The following is a 17823-nucleotide window of genomic DNA, read 5'->3' as shown; positions in this document are numbered from 1 at the left end:
AGCCAATGTGTCTCTGGTGTTTTGCATTCCAGCAGTATTAGCAAACTGGAACAATGTCTTAATCCAAGTTTGCCTAAACTCAAGGTTTTTTTCTAGAAGTTTTTGTTTAGGTCTATAATCCATTTCAAGTTAAATAATATATGAGGTAAGGGTCAAGGTTCATTTTTTTTTTTTTTTGGCTTATATATAACCAATCGCTCCATTTTTTGAACAGACAATTCCTTCCCCATTGGATTTCCTTGACACTTTTGTCAAAAATGGCCAAATATCAGTGCAGGTCTATTTGTGGAATCTCTGTACTATATGTACAGTCTATATATCCAACAAACACATATGACATGATGTTAGAATAAGACTCTTTCTACTTCATTTTTGATTGAGTTGCTAATATACTTGTGCCAGTTTGGATATATTATGTCCCCCAGAAAAAGCCATGTTCTTTAACGCAATCTTGTGGGGACAGACATATTAGTGTTGATTAGGTTGGAATATTGGATTAAGTTGTTTCCATGGAGATTGACCCACCTAACTGTAGGTGATAGCTTTGATTAGAAAATTTCCATGGAAGTATGGCCCTTCCCATTCAGGGTGGGTCTTGACTGATTTATTGGAGTACTTTAAAAAGAGCCACACAGGCCCAGATGCTTGCTGCAGCCATGAGAGACACTTTAAATAACACAAAGGAGCTGAGAAAGGAGCGTAAATGCAACCTGGGAGCAAGCAGATGCCAGCCACGTGCCTTCCCAGCTAACAGAGGTTTTCCTGATGCCAACTGCCTTTCTCCAGTGAAGGTACCTGATTGTTGACGCCTTACTTTGGACACTTAGTGGCCTTAAGACTGTAACTTTGTAACCAAATAAACCCTCTTTATAAAAGTCAATCTATTTCTGGTATTTTGCAAAATAGCAGCATTAGCAAACCAGAACAATAGTCCATACCAATGTAGGTGTGAGACAAATTAGCATGTACAGATTTCCAAAGGAATTTTCCGAGAACCATTTCCCTGATTCCTGGAAACCTCAGCTGATCAAGGATACCAAAAGATGGTAAGAATGTGAAACAGAGGGAGGAAATTGTTGAAGAAATCCCACTGGAGAGAACTTACCCCTCCTTTGGGCCCAGGATTTGGGGTCACTTCCTTCCAACCACAAGCACAGTGAGGGAAGCTGCAATGGTACCACCCAGAGAGTTTTGAAATATTATCTCTGTAGTGGGCAGATAGAGAAGACTGGCACCTTACTCAAACCTGAGACAACTGAGGCGTTCTGTAAACTGTGTCTGACACTGCCTACCCAGGACATGTAGGGAGTGAAAGAAGGACAAAATTTCATGGTGAAGCCAAGAGACTGCTAAGGCCTTGGGATTGGCTGAACTCCCAGGTTTGTTGGGGCAAGAAAGAATGCTCCTCATGGCATGTAACTGGAGGACAGCTGATTGAGTGTTATCTTGGGTCCTGTCTAATAGGGCTGAAGGATATTTCAGGAGAGACTGGAGGTATGTGCTAGAGGTCCAGGGGCTGAAGAAGGAGTAACAAGCACTACCTGGAACAGAAATGCCTCTTCCCCATTAAGGGAACTATAAATGGAGAAAGGCCCAGCAGGGAAGAGTCCTTGGAAGATTTCTATAAGATATTCAGCTATAATCATCTCTTTAATCAAGTCACCCAGTGTTCTGGTTTGCTAATGTTGCTGGAATGCAAAATACCAGAGATGGATTGGCTTTTATAAAGGGGATTTATTTGGTTAGAAATTACAGTCTTAAGGCCATAAAGTGTCCAAGGTAAGGCATCAACACCAGGTACCTTCACTGGGGGATGGCCAATGGCGTCCAAAAACCTCTTTTAGCTGGGAAGACATGTGGCTGGGATCTGCTCCAGAGTTCTGGTTTCAAAATGGCTTTCTCCCAGGATGTTACTCTCTAGGCTTCAGCTTCTCTCCAAAATGTCACTCTCAGTTGCTCTGAGGTTCTTGTCTGTGAACTTCTTTATACAACTCCAGTGATCCAATTAACACCCACCCTGAATGGGTGGGGTAACACCTCCATGGAAATTAACCAATCAAATGTTTCACTCACAGTTGATTGAGTCACATCTCCATGGAAACACTCAAAGAATTCCAATCGAATCAACACGAGTATGTCTTCACCCCCAAGATTGTATCAAAGATAATGACATTTTGTTAGAAATAATACATCCAAACTGGTACAACCAGGAATGTCATTTTTAAACCTCTGAGAGGCCCATACAACTCACCATCATTTTCACCCTCTTCTTTCCCTAGGGCACCTGAGAACTTGAAGCTGAGTTTGGAAAGGACAGGCAGAGAAATGAAGAAAAATTTCTATCTGATGGCTTCTTTCTGTCACCACAGCCTTTAGCCTAAAGCAGACAAGAGCTGAGGAAGGAGAAGATGCAACACTAAATCAAATTTAGAGATTTGATTATAAAGGAACTGAATGGAGCCAGGTTTGCAACTTCAATTAACTGGAGGACTCTCTGCTCCTTAAGAGTGGTAAGAGAAATTAGGGGCTTGCAGAAGTTCTCTGTCAGTGAGAAGAAAAGGTAAAAAGGATTTGAGAGGCAAAAATGAGTGTGTTTTTCCAACCAAGAACAAAAAAACACCCAAATTTCTAAAATCAGCAATAAAGTAGGAACATTACTACTGACATTGACAGGAAAAAAAGAGATACAAGAAAATACTGTGAACAATTGTATGCCATCACATTAGATAACCTAGATGAAATGGATAAAATTCTGGAAATGAAGTGCTAACACTGACTCAAGAAGAATTAGAAAATTTGAATAGGTCTATAACAGATAATGAAATCTTCCAACAACAAAAATATCCAGAACCAGACAGCTTTGCTGGTGAATCTATCATTAAAAAAACATCAGTCTTACTCAAACTGCTAAAAACTAAAGGGTGTGCTTCCTAACTTGTTCTGTAAGGCCCATGTTACCCTAATACCAACAACAGGACCAAAAAGGACAATACAGACTAGTGTACCTAATAAGCATACATTCAAAAGTCCTTAACAAAATGCCAGGAAATGCAATCCAACAGCATAGTAAAGGATTATTATACACCATGAGTAAGTCAGTCCAATCTGAAATATATGCCCAGGAGAATTAAGGAAAAAAAAAAAAAATGAGTGTGTTTTTAAAACTTTTTTTATTATGGAAAAATTTCAAACATACACAAAAGTGGGGAGAATAATTAGATTAAATTTACTTATCATTACATGATAAATATTTTTTCTTCAATATCCCACCTATATCCATCCACCCTGGATTATTCTGAAGTAAATCCAGACATTATATCATTTTATCTGTAAATATCCTAGTGTATATATAGAAAAGACTAAGACTTTTTAAAAAAAAGAGTTTATCACACTAAAAACCTGAATAATAATTGGTATCATCAAGTATTCACATTTCTGTGATTCTTTTAAAACATTTTTTCCATTTGTTTGCTTGGATTGTGATCTGAATAAGATCCAAACCTTATGATTAATTGATATATCTCTTAAGCCTTCTTTTAATCTATAAATTCCCCATCATCTATTTTTCCTGCTTTTTAATGTGTTTTTTTGTTTTTTAAAATAACATTTTCATGCATTTTTATTGTGAACTTTAACATATATACATAACAGTGATAACTTTCAATGTATGATTTAATAAGCAGTTAGAGAGCAAATTTCAAAGTATATCATGGATCACGGTTCCACAACTTCAGCTATTTCCATTATTGTAAAATATAACATATAAACAGAAAGATGTTAACTTTCAATGTACAGCTCAACAAGCAGTTATATAGGTCATTTCAAAAATTGTTATGGGTTACAGTTCTACAGTTTCAGTTCTTTCCTTATTATGAAATATAGGGTATAATCAGAAGGGTGAAGACTTTCAAGGCACAATTCAACTAATAGCTATAGAGCACATTTCAAAGGATATTATAGGTTATAGTTCCACCATGTTATTTACCTCCTTCCAGCTATGCCAACACCCCAGCATTTCTCTCTTTCTCACTATATATATGAAGTTTCAGTGTTCAAAGACCTTTGTTAAATCTTACCTTGTTTGTTGCTACCCCTTCCTCTCACTTAATCTCTTTCTCCATCTTCAGGGGTGTCTAGGCAGTGAGCACCCTAACTTGTTCATATTGAAAGGGGGTGTTGACAGTATGGGAAAGGAGGCTGCATCTGATTGCTGATCTTAAAGAGGCTGTTGCCTTTGGGTTTTAGGATTTGTCTGGCATAGGAACACTCTGGTGGATTTAAGTTTCTGAGAGATAAAATTTAGCAAGTGAATAGTTTATAGAATCTCAGGTAGGGACCTGGGTATTTCAGAATACTTACTTTGGTAAGGGCATGGCCATTTGGGATGTCCAGCTGGAGCTTGCATAAGAGAAACCTCCTGGATAGCTTCTCGACTCTATTTGGGACCTCTCAGCCACTGTGACCTCAGCTTGTTACCTTTTTTTTTTCCCTAACCCCCCCCCCCACCACCACCACCACCTTTTGGTCAAGTAGGCATTTTCAATCCCTCGCTGCCAGGGAAGGCTCATTCCTGGGAGTCATGTTCCACATCACCAGAGAGATTTATTCCCCTGGGAGTCATATCCCTTCTTGGGGGGAGGTTAATGAATTTATTTGCCAAGATGGGCTTAGAGAGAGAAAGGCCACAACTAAGCAACAAAAGAGGTTCCCTGGAAATTCCTCTTAGGCATAATTATAGGAGGGCTCAGCCTCCCATTTACAACCCTAAGTTTCACAAGAGCAAGCCTCAACTAAAGGGCTTGGTTTTTTAAGTACTGGGTTCCTATCACTTCATATATATTCTATCCCAAGCTAAACAGTCAATTTCTTACATTATCTTCAGTCCTCATCACTCACAATTTTAAATGATCACCATAACATAACACATCCCAGAGCTCTTATCAGCGGCTAATGATTCTTCTCTAATATGAGTGTAGCCTTGGTAAGATATTTCTATTAACGTCTTTAGCATGTAATGTGTAGTTTTTCCATATACTGCTCTGTTGTTAACCCTATGCACCAATGTCATACCTTCTAAGAGTATCATGCTAATACTTACTTAGGTTTGTGGGTAACACACAGAGTAGCACCACAAACCTCAAATAACATTTTTTTCAAACTTTTAAGATAACTGGGCAATATAGAAAAATGAAAAGCACAAGAAGCAAAGAACACAAAAGTCATCCAGAATCACAAGCAGTTTACAGTTTGACATATCCTTCTAGGTCCTTAGTTGTGTAAGTACACAACTAAGCATAGATTTTTATGTGGTTGAGGTCACACAGAATGTATCATGCTTTTTCATGAATATTTACCAATTCAAAGACCCTAAGCCATAAGTACTAAAATAACCAAGAATACATGACACCAATTCAATCAGGGGAAAAAAGTGTATTCCTGCCTTTCTTGGGAACAAAAATTTCATAAATGACAAAAATGGCAACTGGCCTCAACAAGCATTGGCAGAGTTACAAATACTGCATTCCTTTAATGCTCAATTTAAAATGAGACATAAAACAAGAGTACAGTAAGTATAATGCATCTAGGAGAATTCACTGTCAGATCTATATTGAAATAATAGCAAGGTGTGTTTTCATTGAATTATTTAATGTTTCCCTGTGGTATAGCCAAGAGATGCACACACGATGTGGTTACATCAAAATGGAAATATGACCACGTCTGCATACCTCCCTCCCCCTGCACTTTCTTCTGCCCCTCTGTGGCCAACCTAATGAACAAGTTCTGATGCATAATGTTCAGAAGTGGTTTAACAATGCCATGTCAAGGAAGCTTCTTTTCTATTAATTTAACAAAGAGATATTTATAATCATACATTGCCACCTCAAGATATCTAAAAAGCTTAGATATTAGGAAATAAAGAATGAATCTTATCCACAATAAACAGGTATTTTACCAAAAAAAATGCACATAGAACTACAGTTGTAATCTAAAACTGTCTAGCAAAGAGCCCTTCCCTTTGCCCTTCCTCTTCTTCCTCTTCCACCATGTCAATGACTAAGTACAGAAATGGTCTAGCTCCAAGAGGTGGATTAGCAAAGGTCACTCCCAGAAGACAGTCTTTCCTATAAACTAACACAAGGACATTTCTACCTCTATTTTTAATTTCTACCTATATTTTCTACCTCTGTTTTTAATATATTTTGGACATTAGAACCTGTCCTTTAATACACAGCAATAACTAAAATGCCTATATTAGAACAATGGTCAATATGAACTTATCTAACAACTCAGTCTCTTGCTTTTTAATTTTAATTGAAGAAACTGATGTTTTCCTGTGGAATTTCCATAGTCTGGATTTTGCTGAGCTGAATCCCTGCAGTACCATTTAACACATTCTTCTGTTCCTTCTATTTTACGCAAATTGGTAGTTCTATCCAGAGGCCTGAAAAGATTCAGAGTTTTTTTTGTTTTGTAAGACTATTTCCCAGCTGGTTGTGGGTTCTTCCTTCAGAAGACATTTAATGTCTGTTTTTGTTTTTGTTTTTTTCTTTTGGGGGATGTTCTCAGTCACCTGAGAAGCATTCCCTAGACCAATAGGCTCCTCTATTGGTGGGTATTGGAGATGTAGAAGTGAATAATGTAAGGTCTTAGTCCCAAAAGAGTTCACATACAGTTGGGGAGCAAACTAGGGTGGGAGACATGTAATAAATATTATGGTGCCATGTAAGTGTTAAAATGGAAGAATAAATGTAATATGAAATCACAGAGGAAAGGACTAACTAGCACTCTTCAGCTCTTGGCCACATGTCATCAAGAAAGTCTTTGACATTATCACATTATTCACAATGTTTTCATATAAATCAATACCAATGAGGCACCAAATGAGCCAACTAAACCATCCCAGCTGCATAAATATAATTTGGGTGAAATATGGCTTAGTAGCAGGGCATGAAAAAAACATTTTAGGGGAAAATAAACTTAATATTTTCAAAAATCTCAATATTTTAGGACAGTAAACTTAATGTTTACTCCCACCCCACCCTACCCCAACACCTCTCCCACCCTATGGTAGATTGAATTATGTACCCCAGAAAAAACATGATTTTAATCTCAATCCCCTTCCTGTGGGTGTGAACCCATTGTAAATAGGATCTTTTGAAAATGTTATTTTTAGTTAAGGTATGGCCAACCAGATCAGGATGGATCTTAATCCTATTACTGAGAACATGTAAGCAGAAAGTCATGGGTTAGAGCCAGAAGCCAGAAGTCAAACCAGAAGAGAAAGAAGAGGATGTGCCATGTGATGGGAAAGGAACCCCTAAGTATCACCAGCCAGCCAGCGCACTACTGACTCTGGAAACTAACCTTCTAGCCAACTCTTTAATATGGACTTCTGGCCTCTGAAACCATGAGCCAAAAAATTGTTTAAGCACACCCATTGTGGTATTTGTCACAGCAGCCTGGGAAATTAAGACACACTTCAATAGCTAATGTGAACCTGTGCTGTATCTAGAGTGTAACAGGTAAGGAGTCTGCTATATTCTTCAGTGCAGCTATTCACTGAGAACTAAAAGAGGGAAATATACAAAGAAAAATACAATTTGAGGAAGAAACAAGGATAAAGGCAGGACATAAAATAGTCAAAGCATGTAATAGAGGAATGCTGGACAGACGAGGGATGCAAAACATAGCAAAGATTTGGTGTATTATATTTATACGTATGTAAGTTTTTAAAATCAAGGCTACGAAGAGTAGAAAAGAAAAGCAAAAAAAAAATAAGAGGATGCTGGATGTTGGAAGTTCTAGGACTCACTCCTCCTCCCCTCTGGTTTCTAACTGTTGAGAGAACATAACCAAGATTCACCAGCCAAATGAAGATGGTGGCAGAGATGGCTAGTTTTTCCTAATATCCATTTGCCCTTCTTCCATGATGATGGAGTCATCAACGTTTGCCTAGACCCAGAATGGAGACTTGAAGTCCCAACCTCCCTTGCAGCAGGTGTGCCATGTGACTGCATTCTGACCAATGGGATATAAGTATAAATGCCTTCTGGCAGTTTCCCCTTTTTGTTTTTTCTCTCTCATTCTCCTGCCAGATCAAAAGGATAATAGCTACATCCCAGAGTGATAGGGCAGGGAGTCCAAAGGAGCTAGGATCCCAAGGACTTCATGGAGCAAGGCTGCCACACCAGCCTTGGGCAGCAAACTCTGGACTATTGCCTGAGAGATTAAAAAAAAACAAACAACAACAACAAAAAAACACTATTTTTAAAAGCCAATGTTATTTTAGGTTTTCCATATCATGCTCATCCAAACCTATTCCTAAATAATATAGGTCTCAAAGTGTTGATAGCCTGGAGAGGCTTTTCACCTACAAACCACAGGGCTTACATAAGCTGTACTGAAAACAACAAGGCAAAGATGTAAGGCTTTCTACTCCTTCTATCCCTACCCAGAGCTAAAAATTAATGAAACTTAGAGCTCAAAGGGACAATAAAGAATATAGAAACCAATCCTGTAGGCTTCAGGACTCATTCTGGAGAAAGCTGTGACTGCAAAATGTATTATGAGGAAACTTTTCTGGTTTTCTATAAACAAAAATTCTATTTCTAGAATAGAATAAAAAGAGAGAGGGGGTGGGAATGGGGAGAGGGGAGAAAGGGAAAGGGGGAAAAGAAGGAAGAGTGAGAAAGGCCAAAATAGAGACAGTCTGAGAGAAAATTAATATCAGACCTCTCCCAACTCCCACCTCTCTTCCTTCAACATGGGAATAAAATGTAAAGGAGGGAAGGATAAAATTTCTAACCTAACTGAAGAAAAATTAATGAACCTTAGAGCTCAAGGGGACAATAAAGAATATAGAAACCAATCCTGTCATCTTACAGAAGAAGAACATGAGGTCCAGGGAGAAGAAATTACTTTATACAGCCAATATTGGATCCTAACACAGTATTTTAATTCTATACAGTGTTCTCTTATATTATTCATGGATTGTTAAAAATGGAGAGACATTCAGAAATCATCATTTTAAAAGTGAGAAAAGTTATATTGAGAGAGGTCAAACAATTTGCCCAAAGTCAGATAGTTGGCTTTTTACTACGAACCCAGACTTCTCTTCTATAGTTTCTCCATGCATATACAACAACATGTTGGATAATTTCAAATATCAATCCAGAGTAAATGTGCTTATTCAGGGTAGCAGTGAAAATTAAGAAAACTAGCAAACATATAAACACTCATGCCTCTAAGACTCAATTTATATTGGTCCAAGAACAATTAATAGTTTTCCACATCTAACACTTTTCTTCCGGTACTAACTGGCAGCCAGAGTCATTTTGCAAAACTATTTTTCAAAGTCCCCAAGAGAGAGAGATGCATGGAAGTATGCTTAAAATTTGCAAATGTTTCACCTTCAAATTCCTTAGATGGTAACAATATTACTCTTCAACTTCAAGATGCTATTAAGTTGATTATGGTATGTTTTTACCTACCTCCTTCGCTGTCTGGGACTACACAGCACTCCTGTATTTCTATGGCTCCTACAACTATACCTTTCAAATTACAACACATTTCTCTATGTAAATGATACTGGCTTTTACCCTTGATGGAAACAGGGGGGAAAAAAATGTCAAGAAGGAAAGAAATCAAGGAGGAAATAAATTTGGATAGAATGTCATCATAATAACTTTGTTAATAAAATTCATATCAAAGTTTCAGTAACTTGTAAGAGCTCAAGAGAAGCAATATAGGAATTCTGTAGAGAGGTTACATGTAGGGGAGGTAGAAGCAACACCCTAGAAGCAGGATGAGGCGTAAGTCAGGGCAAGGATGCACAGAGTAGTCTTTGAAGTGCTGAGGACAGGGTCTCCCCGGCCCTGGGTAGAAGCCTCCAGTATTTTGCCTTGAGACTCTCATCTGTCCAAGCAAACATCAGTTGATATTCTTGAAAATGTTCCCATGTGTTTGGTTCATTCTTAATTAGGCCAAATACATTGGTCTTGTAGCTCAGCATCAAAAGGGAATGTCTGTAACTCTGGACACAAACTCACTGCACTTTGCACAGGAAGCTTGGCACTGAATGTTCCACTGTCATCCTCTAAAGGTCATCAGTTCTAAACTGAGCACTGGACACATCAAACAAGAAAGCCATAGGGTGGTTTCCCTTTACCCTGAGCAGGATCAGATACAGGGAGGGCAAGCATGAACTTTGCCCTTGGGCAAACTGCCCTATGGAAAAGAAAGCAGACTTTCCTGTTAGAATCAGTGCCTCAGGCTAAGAAGAGTAAAAGAGGTTTAAGGAACCCCTCCTGCTGCAGCCAAACTAGACTAGCCTATTCCCTGTGGTCTTTGACCTCACAGAGGCCTTTTTCTCCAGGCACAGTGGAAAGCTCCTATTTGCCCAACATTGCAGCATCCTTGCCCATTCTACTCCCCAAGCCCTATCCCCACCCCACAAATCAGTGTTAAAGAGTTTGAATGCATTTAGGGATCCTGTGATACAACCCCTCTAACTTATCCATCAAAGTCCACTTCAAATGTCACGTCCTCCATAAAAGACATAGTGGTCCCTCTGTCTCTCAATACGTTAACACACTGGCGCTCCCTTCTGGTATTTACCACATTTTGTCCTGTGTTACAGGTATTTCTGTATGTATTTTCTGCATCCCCTACAGAGCCAAGTTAAAACCTAAAAATCGTAAAACATTTTGATATCCTAGAAGTTGTGATTCAAAATTAAAACAATACTAAACCATAAAAGAAGCATAATAAATTTCAGTAACATTCATAGTTTCCACAATTACAACTTTTGTGCTTTGGGAGGAAAATGTATCATTCTTTAAAAAAATTTTTTTTTTTAATTTTGTTTCCCTGATTTTCTAGTTTCCCAAGTGCTTTCTTAGCGTGTCTGGGGGGTAATCAGCCAGTCCTGATCCCAACGACACATGAACTGTGAGCATTTTTAGGGCAAGGGCAGCCTTATTCGTCAATATGAGCCCTCTAAGATTATGCACTGAGCCCAGAACACAGTAAGAACTGAATACATACGTGATGAAATGAAAAGAGCTTGCAACCACTAGCAGTTCCTCCCTGATGAGCAGGAAGAAGCAAGTTTAAACACTCCCATTCAAGGCGTCCTGGAGCCCCATGTAGACCAAGTGCCACAAAAGAGACAGGAAACAGCAAGCCTCTTTATAAACAAGCAGTACACAATGCACAGCTTCCTGCCCCTCCTCTCCTTGCTGCTCAGCACCCTTAGTGGAGAGCCACCTGCCACCAACTTTCTTTGGGAAACTATTCACAGGGCAATGGCATTAACATTCCACAGAATATCTGGATTTGCTTGGGACCACTGCCACTGACCCTACCTGCTGCTGCCGGTAGTACCCATTTAGCAAATCTCTGGGAATGTAGTTTCTCAAAAGTCTTAGAAAGTTTTCTACTTTTAATCCCTGGAGCATCACTTTCCACATCCTCGTTTAGAAATCAGAACATACCCAGCCCTACTTCCTATTTTCATGACAGTAATAAGCAACAGAAAACAGTGCCTCTGGGGCAGCCCTGGGTGGGCAAGGAACTGCACAGAGCAGTATTTAGGAGCCTTGACCACTCTCGTAGCTCCTTCCTGCCCTGTCTACCACCTTTACAGCCTGCTAGTAGTTCATAACAGTTCTCTGCCTCTTAAAGCAGCAGAAATTAAGTGTCATTGCTTGGTATTTCAGAGGAAACACCTTAAGGGAATTTACCAGCGCAGATCTCTTAAGGTCACAGACCCTGTCTTCATGGGCAAGGTAGAACCTATGCTGATTTCAATTCATCATGCGTTCTATAACTTCAGAATTCTGGGGGTGTGGATGGTGGAGTAGGTTGCAAATATATTCCATGCTAGTCTCTGAGCTTATTATTTAGGAATATTAACATATCCAACAACCTAAACATCTCCCTACCTGGGCTCATTGTTGCTGCATTCTCTAAATCCATATCTAACCTATGCCTTACTGACACTGCTGCTAAAACATTCACCCCTGAACTTCAGAATGGCTTCCATTCTCCTATAAGCCCTCACTTAAAAGAAAAATGTCTTTCATTGGCTTACAATATTATTAAATTATTAGTAAATGCTTCTTTAAAAATGCTTTTTAAAGTGCTGTCTTCTACAATAGCCAACAGGTAGAAACAACCCAAGTGTCCATTGACAAATGTGGTATGTATATAAAATATAATGGAATGGTATTCAGCCATAAAAAGGAATGAAGTTTTGATACATGCCACAACATGGTGAGCCTTGAAAGCATTATGTTGAGTGAAATAAGCAGACATGAAAGAACACATGTATCATTTCACTTGTATGAATATCTAGAATAAGCAAATTCAGAGATAGGGAGTAGATTAGAGGTCACCAGAGGTCAAGGGGGAGGAGGAATGGGGAGATTATGCTTAACAGGTGCAGAGTTTCTGTTTAGGGTCATGAAAAAGTCTTGTAATGAATAATGGTGATGGTAGTACAGCATTATGAATGTAATTAATACCAACTGACGTGTACATTTAAAAGTGGCTAAAATGGGAAATTCTGCATTATATATGTTACCAATATTAACAGAGAAAAGAAGAAAAAAGAAGTGTTCTCTTCTGTTGAGAAGATAGGCTTGGTTTGTGAAGTGAACATGGGTGCCACCCTGAGTAATTGAGTATATCCCTAGTTACAGATAGGGTATGGGGCTTAAGTTATTGTATATGCACAGGACCATTTATTTATTAAGTCCCAATTCCCTGGTCACCTCTTGAGTGCCAGCAGCCATCAAAGGTTACTGATTCTACTTCGTGTTTTAAGTCAATAACAGCAGGACCCTATACCCAAACACGTAACTCTAAGGCATCTTTTTGGTTAACAATTTTCAAACTATGATCTCTGGCAGCCCTGGATTCCACACAGGGCGAGGGAGCAGCGGTACAAAGCAGTGAGAGAACACGGAGAGAGCAAACTTCAAACTTTCACGCATCGCAACTTTAGGCAGCGCTGACGTCACCGCCGAGCGCCGGGTGCGCTCTGTTGGCGGCGGATTTAAACGCCGGGGCAGGGTTTCGCGGCCGGAAGTAGCCTGGGAGGGACTGGGTCGTTCCGGCTGCCCTAGCGCGCGCGAGTGCGGGCGTCGTGCGGGGAGTCTCGGAAGCCGCAGCAGCGGTGCGTGAGGGAGAGGACCGCGCGCTCCACCACTGTCCCTCAGGGGACGCAGATAAAGCCGAAAGCTCCGGCAGCTTTTCTAAAGCGCGTCTTCAGGCGACAGAAACCTCCGCTTCCTCTGGAGACTAGTGGAGACTTACTGGTACATCTGAATTGTTTACTGTTTGTTCATGGATTAGCGGAAGAGTCCGGGAAAAATGCTGGTGAGAATAAATGTGAAATCATTAAAAAGGAGCATGTCCTGGCTGCAGCAAAGGTAATTCTTAAGAAGAGCAGAGGTTAGAATTCAACGAATACATTCAGGGAAACTATATGATGCATTATTTTCGGGGGTAATAGGTGTGAAAGCGCTTTTTGCTTGTATGTTAATTTTGTGGATTATTAAAATATTGGCTAGCTGAGAGATGTGTGTATTTGTATAGTTTTTACTGGTATTGAAGAACCTCCAGTAAACACTGGTATTGAAATATCTCCAGTAACCTTTGTTGAGGAATTATGTTTTATTTTATTCGTTTTAAGTGGCCCCTATCTCACTTTTGCTTTCATTTTGTTGCTATCGTGAAAGTTTTTTATGTCAAAAATGAAAGCTTCCTATATTAAGCAGCTTGAAGAAATGTACTTCTTAGAATTAAATTTATATGTAATTAAATTTAGCCACAGTTAGCTATGGAATTGATTTAATCTCTGAAGAAAAACTGCACGCAGTCAAATCTAGGTGCATTTTAAATATTTTAACTTTTTAGTGACTTCGCATAAAGAATCCAATCTACTTTCACGTTGTGCCCATAGTAATAACAAAATTTCTCAACTGGAAGATATTGAATACCACCAAGGTGTTTTCAAAACCTGTGTCTAAAAGTAACTCTTTTTTCATTCCAAAAACCAAAAGATGGGTTTATGGAGCAAGCTGACTTGTTTTCTTCAAATCACTTTGCTAGCACTTTATTGCATATCATATCAAATAGTTATTATTTTTTAACTTTTTATTTTGTATTATTTATCAATTCACATGAAGTTGCAAAGATAATACAGAGAGATCCCATGTACCCTATACCTAGTTTCCTCCAATGGTTACATCTTACATAATTATGGTACAATCTCAAAACCAAGAATTTGACATTGGTACAATGTGTATGTGTGTAGTTCTGTGCCATTTTATCACATGTGTACATTATTGTAACCACCACTACAATCAAGATACAGAACTGTTCCTTCCCCACAAAGATCTCCCTTGTGCTACTCTTTTTTGTAGTTAAACTTAGCCCCCAACATCTCCAGTTACCATCCCTAATGCCTGGCAACCAGTGATCCGTTCTCCATCTCTATAATTTTGTCATTTTGAGAATGTTATGTAAATGAAACCATACAGTATATGACTTTTGAAATTGGCATTTTCACTCAGCTTGATGTCCTTGTGATCCATCCAAGTTGTTCAGTGCATTAATATTTGTTCATTTTAATTTAATTACTGGGTATTATCCCCATGATATGGATGTGCTACAGCCTGTATAGCCATTTGCCTTTTGAGGGTCATTTTGGTAATTTCCAGTTTGGGGCTGTTGCAAATAAAGCTGCTATGAACAGTCAAAAAAACCTGAGTTTTAGTTTTATTAGATTATGTTCTGTTTCTTATTAAAATTTCCAAAAATATGAATACAAAAAATCCAACTTTAATTACCATGAATATTTTACCATACTTGTTTTTGTTTTGTTTTTAATGTAAGATTTTATTTTAAATAAGAATTCTATTTTTTAAACTGTGTACTAAATAATTCTCTTCCAATATATTTTACACTTTGCTGGCTCCAACTGTCACATCAGAAGCCTAGTCTATTAAAAGGAAGGTGTCGGGTCTGGGCACCAATTATTGAATTTATAGAAATTCTCTTTGTATTTGACCAAGATAACTCTTTTCAAGGTACTGCATTGTACAGAAGAGAGTTAACATAGCATACCTGACTGTTTCCTTTGAAAGTCTTTGACTGGTGTCTGGGAATTTGGATTTCAGGAGGTTTTCTACCTCTGTAACTGATAAGAGTGCCTTATTGTACCTACAGTGTCTGTAGAAACACTGTAATTTTTGCTGAACACCTGCTTTCCTTCCAGGAGTCTGGAATTTTGTTACATGCCAGACAGAGGGTAACTACATGATCAGCCCCATTGAAAATTCTAGGCACTGAATCTCTAATGAGCTTCCCTGAAGTTAGACAACATTCCACATGTACTGTCACAATTCATTGCTGGGGGAATTAAGTGTGTCCTGTTGATTCCACTGGCAGGGGACTCTTGGAAGCTTGCACCTGGTTTCCCCCAGACTTTGCCCCATGTGCCTTTTCCCTTTGCTGATTCTGCTTTGTATCCTTTTGCTATAAAAAAAATCATAGCCATGACTACAACTATATACTGAGTCCTGTGATTCTAGCAAGTCATCAAACCTAGGGATAATCTTGGCGACTTTTGACATATGCATTGGCTTCCCATTTATTTTATCTCATATTTAAATTTTTTTTCTCATATTTCTTATATTTAAAATCTTCCTCTTCAGAAATGTAATGCCTTTTATTCTACTTTATTATGATACTTGAAATTATCTAATACTTCCCCCAAACCACAATAGACTGTTACTTTGCCTCTCATTATGTGTGACCTTGGGAAGTCTCCTCTCTTATGGCTGACTTTCACTACTCATCAGGTGGCTGGTTTTGGCCACTGGGTTATTAGCAAGCATGATGCAAGTGCATTCTTGATAACCTTGTATGTGGAACATCTTTTCTTGGGATGCTCCTTTTGAAACCCGGCACCCATGCTGTGAGGAAGCCCAAGCAGCCACATGGAGAGGCCTATACGGAGGGGAACTGAGGCCTCTGGCTGACAGCATCCAGTAAATGCCAAGTGAGTGACCAGCACCAATATCCAGGCATGTGAGTGAGACCAATTGGATCATCCAGCCATTCCAGCACCCAGCTGACACCACATGAAGCAGAAGAACTGCTCCGTCAACCCACAGAATCTTGAGAAAAAATAGTTGTTGGTTTTATGCCACTAATTTTTTGTCTTATTTTGTTTTAGGTTTTAAAATCACTTTATTAATATGCTTTGTGGTTCATACAACATGCGTATTGTGTGAATGTAAAATGACTTCTTGAACCCCATTAAACGTAATTTATTTTAAAATTGAGAACTTCTTTTGGTAAATCATCATCTGGTAATTCTCTTACTTTTGCTATTTATATCAAAGATGCCTTTGGAATTTTCTTTCTTTTTTTAAAGCAGTTTTATTCTGACACCATACAATCTATCCAGTGTGTACAATCAGTGGTTTTCAGTATGTTCAAAGAGTTGTGTTTTCATCACCACAATCGATTTTAGTACATTTTCATTACTCCAAAAAGAAGAACCCCATACCACTTATATCCCCCTATTATTGACACTTAGCACTGGTGTGGTACCTTTGTTACAGTTGATGGAAGAATATTAAAATATTACTGTTAACTATAATCCATAGTTTGAATTAGATGTATTTTTTCCCGTATACCACCCTATTATCAAGACCTTGTAATTGTGACATATGTTTGTTCTAGTTCATGGAAGAACATTCTTGTATTTGTACTATTAACCTCTTTCATCATCCACGACATGGTTCACTATGTTTTAAAGTCCCATGTTGCATCCTATAGCTTTCCTTCTGCTGACATATACAACCCTAAACTTCCCCTTTCAACCACAATCAGACATGATTCAGCACTTGTTAATTACAATAATGTGCTGCCATCACCTCTATCCATTTCCAAACATTTACAATCAACCTTATTAAAAATTCTGCACAAATTAAGCATCAGCTCCCCATTCTCTACCCTCATTTTATCTTCTGGGAACCTGTATTCCACATATTAACTCCATGAGTTTTCTCATATTTAGTTCATATTAGTGATGTCATATAATATTTGTCTTTTTGTGTCTGGCTTATTTCACTCAACATAATATCCTCAAGGTTCATCCATGTTGTCACATGCATCAGGACTTCATTTCTTCTCACAGCTAAATAGTATTTCATCATATGTCTCTTTTGTTTACCCATTCATCAGTTGGTGGACACTTGGGTTGTTTCCATCTTTTGGCAATTGTGAGTAATGCTGCTATGAAGTGTGCAGCATACCACTAAGTTTTGAGGAGTTTTGTTATGCAACAATAGATAACTAAAACACCATATCCTTCTCTCTTCTTTGCCAGAACTTTCTCTATAGTATTTCTAGGGAACAATGGTCTCTTTCAGTTCAGTAAGCATTTATAAAGTATACAGCACATGGCTGAATGTGCTAGATACTAGGACTATGATGGCAAATATTCCTGTCCTTTGGATTGGTTACCTGGTAGGGGAGACAGACATATAAATAAATAAATGTAGTGGAGAGTGGCATATGGAATAATAAAAATGTATACAAGGAACAGAACTAGTGCAGATAAGAAGCAGTTAACTGTTGGGGAGCAGAGTCAAGAAAAGTTTCTTCAAGGCAGAAGGATTTCTAAGCATGAATTGGGGAAAGAAAGTTTCTAAATCAAGGGAGCATGATGTAGAAAAGACAACAAGGAATATGTTATAGGGAAATAAGTACCAGAAGTTCATTTCTGCTGGGGGTATGAGG

This window comes from Choloepus didactylus, chromosome 8 (assembly GCF_015220235.1).
Source record: "Choloepus didactylus isolate mChoDid1 chromosome 8, mChoDid1.pri, whole genome shotgun sequence".
NCBI classification, from domain to species: Eukaryota; Metazoa; Chordata; class Mammalia; order Pilosa; family Megalonychidae; genus Choloepus; species Choloepus didactylus.
Note: the sequence above shows the minus strand (reverse complement) of the source record.